We start from the raw sequence: 5,297 nt of genomic DNA on the forward strand, positions 1-5,297 counted from the left end.
TTTTATACCTCTCTTGATAGGCTAAAGGACACACCTGCAACATCAACACATCTCCCTCTCTCTGCTGGAGGTAATCAAAGACAGACTGGCATTTAACTCTGTCATTGATACCTCTGGTGTTAAGAGAAATTATGTTTAGAGCCGTATTACGTAAGAAAGTGGAACCAGTCTTTACAAAACACATTTCTCTTCTGTCTCACCTGTTACCTTCTTCTTTTTCTTTTTCTTCTTACCAATTTCCTGCCAGCCATCCTCTGAATGAGCCTTCATCAGGGTGGCAGCAGTAAAAGCGTTCACGGAGTCCATTTCAAGGAAGGGGGTAGAGGGAGGGGTGGAGGGGTTCCAGCTGTTCCCATCACCATGCTCTCCTTCCTCCTCGCTCGGGGAGAAAACAGAGTCATTTTTCCTTTTCCTCACGTCCAGCTCCTGGGAGCACTGAGGGGAAAGGGGTGCAGCCGATGCACCAGTCTCCTCTTCCCCCTCACCCACCAGCTGCTGCAGATCCTCCGTGATGGACTGGATGGAGGAGAGGAGGGCATCTGTAGCACTTGCAGAGTCTGAGAAAAGCAGCTCCGCTGAATCCTGGGTATCCTCGCTGGACCCGCTCCACCAGGGGGCCCCACACTGGCCCTCGTTCTGAGGAGCAGGAGTGGGGGAGGGGTCCTCGCTGTTCTCGGGGGTTTTCAAACCCTCGTGCTTGTCTGGTGCAGTCTGCGGTTGTGGGGGCGTAGTGGATCTCTCTTCCACTGGCCCCGGAGCCACAGCAGGACTGATCCTGGCTGGAGGCTGAGAGTCTTTGTCCAACAAGGGTTCTTTGTTTGACTTGTTGTTTGCTTTGGCTTTTCGGGCCGGTTTGGCTGAAACAAGCACTGCCTCATCCTTTCTCATTTTGAGTTTATTGGCGTAGGCGTGAGGGCAGTTCTTAAAAACGTGTCCTTCCGAGCCACATAAATTGCACTTTGGCAGCATTGAACAGTCAGAGGCTAAATGTCCCTGTTTGCCACAGGTCTTGCAGCATTTCACAGTGCAGGACGATGCCAGGTGTCCCACTGCACCACAGCGCCGACACACCTTTGGTTGTCCCACATAAAAAACATAGCCATTGCAGGCGCCCAGCCGGATTGTAGAGGGCAGGTGCCTTAAGCCTCCATTTACATTGTCCGGTAGCAAGCGAACCTCGAATTTCCTTGCTCCTGTTTTTATACCGTCAACATCTCTAACCTCAGTTCCATGGTGGACGGTGCAATACTGGTTAAGCCAGGTGTGAATGTCCTCCGTCTTTGCCAGTTCCGAGAACATAACAACATGCACGGTTTTCCTCTCTCTCTGTGTCAAAGGCTGCAAGTTGATCTTCTCAAGATAAGGAACTTTCCCTCTTTTTGCCTCAAACACATCCACACATTGTTCAAACAGAGGATAGGTAGCAAATACAACCTCAAATGCTTTCTGACCTGGGAGAGCAAAGATGAAATCCAAGTGCCGAGGTTCAAAGCCAAGTTCCTTCTGCAACACTTTTCTGCTGAACTGCATACGATCCATGAAGAAGTCATCCAAAAGCTCAAAACGCACAGCATTCTTGCGGGATCCAAAAGTTGCCATTTCGTAAACTGCAAAACAAACACTGCTTCCACAAAACAAGAAAACAATCCAACAACTCCACCTACAGGCTGATTAAGGTATCAGCAAACAAGCATTAGCTTTATTTGTTTGAAACCACACGAAACCAAACACAGGATCTACACACACAGGAGGAGACTGACGGAACACGTACACATTTTTAGGGTGGTAATTACCTAACAACACACTACACTTTTACAGGACTACACAGGGCACTAGAATTACTAGGACATTATTTACACAGGTAGGGTCAGCCGCTGGTCATCGTGCTGACCCTCAGACTCTCCCCGGCTACCACTCCCAGCATGCCCCGCGGTACTACGAGCGCCTAGGGGCGCTTCCTCCTCACCACCAGGCGAGGGCGTTACAATATAAAGGAAGGTAAACCGTTATAACGCAATCCGAACCAGGCAGGAGTTGAACCTACGATCTCTTGGTGAAAAGGTATTACATCACTGGCCCTGGTCTTATTACTCCATTGCACCATAGTAAGCTCAGCGACACTATTACTAATTACTATTACTAATACATTGCCCCCAGTCCAAAATTTCTAAGTAAAAAAAAACACGTTTTCTACACTTATGTCTGTTTAAAAATATGAAGACAAAGGGTTTGCGCTAAAATTCTGCTTCATTTTGAATGCAAATAAAAACAATTTTCTTCCAATAAATCATACATTTTGTTCCATCCTTCTTACTATACTTCTCTCTTGTAGTAGTAAAGCATTTTGATTGAAACCGAACAATACATTAAAGTTTTCATCTATACGCTTATACACGTCCGGACCCCCGCTGAACGATCACCAATCAATAACATTTGAACTCTGCGATATAGGCTCCTGCGCTCCGGATCATGTGTGAGAGACACTGAAATAGTCGTGTGAAAGTAGATTTTGCACCTGCGCCAGTGCTGTAGTGGTACCATACAAATCCACCACATGTTGGAAGCTCTGGAAGGCAACGTAAAATATTGCTCTGCCCGTTGGTTGATGAGGTATGCACGCTATATTTCAATTTAAATATACATTGAACCTATCAAAAAATCGATTTTGAGTCAAAATCGATTCATGTAAAAACTGATAAAGGTAATGCTTTTTTTCAGGGCTATAGCTACTTTTTTTAAGAAGTCTATCGCGATTGTGAAAATTAGATAAGGTGTACCAGCGGGTCTTCATATCGCCAGCTTCAGTCTCGCCTGTAGCTGCGAGAAGGTTAAAAGCGCACATGTGAGCTGTCTTTCGTCAAAAGCATTGCCGGAGCAGTAGAACGCAGAGCACTGTCCAGCAGCTGTAGACGGTGCTCGTGGAAGAACTAATTCCATTTTCAGCACAGGGAGTGAGAATGAGCTCAGTTCGGCTCCCAGCAGAATCCGTTCTGGTTTGGTCACTGTCAGACTGTTTGGATCGCAACGTGAAAAAACACTCGCTCTCATCGTGTGACTTCAACTAGAGGAAGGGAAGATCTCATGTTTAAAAAAAATCAGGACTGAAGATAACGGGAACTGAATCCGGGGCTTCACGCTTATCAAATTATAAAATAATAATTATTAAAATATCAGGTTGTTTTATGCAGCATTTTGTGCGCAGTACGTCGTATTTATCTAACAAAAGAACAACAGCCTACCTCAAGGAGGGCTTCACACGCAGTCTGGGGTATTTTCCCCTTTTACATTTTTGCGATTTTATATCGAACCTGTTATACTCCCAAAAGTGCACAGTAGCTTGTACTGTGTGTCCTGTTTGCCTTTGCAAGCATTTGTTTAAAAAATAAGTTCACAATACGATAAAAACAGAGAAAGCACAAACTTAATAATATAACGATTCAAAATCAAAACCAAATCATAAAGTCAATTAAGTACCTAACTTTTGAAAATACTTTTTATCTACAAAAAACTTGACATTTGCATCTATTTTTGAATTACAAAGCAGACAGAGCAGGCCCTGAATTCAAAGAACAGATTTGTTAAAATCCCTTGTACCACTTTAGATTGATCTCGGTCAGAACAAGACCATCAGACGTGAGGGGAATTCAGAACAGGAGCCTCTGCTTCGTCGTTTATTGAGCTTCTGATCAACGTCTGAGTGAAAATTATTTATTGTCTTTGATTAAAGTACACAAAAGACACCTTCCTACAAGCCGGAGTCAAACCAGTAACCTAAGGATTCAACGCTGTTTTCACAACAGTCCTCCGCTCTATTAACTGAGCTATCGAATGAATGAGAGAAGTCGTTTCTTCACGCATACTGCCCAATGTAGTGTCATGTTCCGGGTGATTTAAATCCCAGTTTAACATCAAGTTTCCAACTCGTTTCCTTAGTCTTGTTTACCTTGAATTTAAGACACGAACCAGGATTCTACTGTATAAACGTCCAGGACTATTACGAAATGTTTGATGGGGCATCGATCACTCCAGGCGGAAATTGACTTATTTTTTTCTAGAGGGATCATATTAAACCTTTCATTTGGATCGAGAAGAGGATCCCCATGAGACACAAAACATACCTGTCTTTTTTCTTAAAATCGAAGAATTCTTGAATTTAAGACTACAACGAACTCAGCCCGCAGCTCCTTAATTAACCTGTTCTTAACTTCAAGGAGCCCAATCCTGAGCCCTCCAGAGGTTACTGAAATAGAGGACTGACTGAAATGAAGAAATTCAGAAGCAGACTAAGCGGAACACTGGATCACATTAGAATATTACCCTTTATAGTGGGAATAAAACTGTCACGACATAATGAATTTACGCATCAGTTGCTTGGAATATCATTGTAATATTTAATTTGCTTTCCTGTCACACCACTTTTATTAATTATGAAGTTTATCGATACACGTTTATTTAAAACAATGTCATTTATTATTAATACAAGTAAGAGGTTTATTCCATGCTGAAAAAAAGAAGAAAGAGAACACAACGTTTCGGCCGTGGAGCCTTCTTCAGGTGACACCTGAAGAAGGCTCCACGGCCGAAACGTTGTGTTCTCTTTCTTCTTTTTTTCAGCATGGAATAAACCTCTTACTTGTTCCTTTGCAGCCTACGCATGCTGACGCAGCTACCCACCTGAATTATTATTAATACAGTTTCATTCCGTCTTTATTAGAAGCTGTATCACAGGTAATGCATGTAAAGCCTTCAGTATGCGATTGTGAGTTCAGTTATCCCAGGGAGTGAAGAGAACTGAAATTAAGTAAAATGACATTTAAATAGAGTGTAAGTCTCAAAAGTTATCTCTCACTTCAAAATATTTACAAGACTCTACCAGAAGTGGGGTTTGAACCCACGTGGACATTTGTCCATTGGATTTTAAACCCAACGCCTTAACCATTCGGCCATCCTGATCAACAGCGACTTTTTCTCCGTTGTTTAACATTTCAATATGATTCAACTATTTAAAAAAATAAACCAGGGCCCTGTCACAGAAACGTACCCCGTTCTGCCGCGCAACAAACGGGTACTTAGCACTGTACTAAAGAGGAGCTGTGTTTACTGTCAGCAGACATTTCCTCATTTCGAAAGACGTTTTCGCCTTCTCTCAGCTTTTTAAAGACGGTCATAAACGATCAAGAAGTAATTAATTTCAGTTTGAAGTCTGTTTCTTTTGTCTCCGCTTTTGATGAAGAAAAGCCGTGCGTGGGAGATCCCCTCTCTGAAGAAGTTTGCCGTCACCCTGCAAGAGAGAAGAT

The 5,297-nt window shown here is 43.1% G+C and overlaps 1 non-coding gene across 1 annotated transcript; it reads right to left on the minus strand.

Annotated features, from left to right (window-relative positions):
* Nucleotides 1-4,870: 4,870 nt before the first annotated feature.
* Nucleotides 4,871-4,953, minus strand: trnal-uaa (transfer RNA leucine (anticodon UAA)). Its single transcript has one exon. It is a non-coding gene; the product is annotated as a tRNA-Leu (tRNA).
* Between the last annotated feature and the right edge of the window lie 344 nt (nt 4,954-5,297).

This window comes from Atractosteus spatula, assembly GCF_055471065.1.
Source record: "Atractosteus spatula isolate fAtrSpa1 chromosome 10 unlocalized genomic scaffold, fAtrSpa1.hap1 SUPER_10_unloc_1, whole genome shotgun sequence".
NCBI classification, from domain to species: Eukaryota; Metazoa; Chordata; class Actinopteri; order Semionotiformes; family Lepisosteidae; genus Atractosteus; species Atractosteus spatula.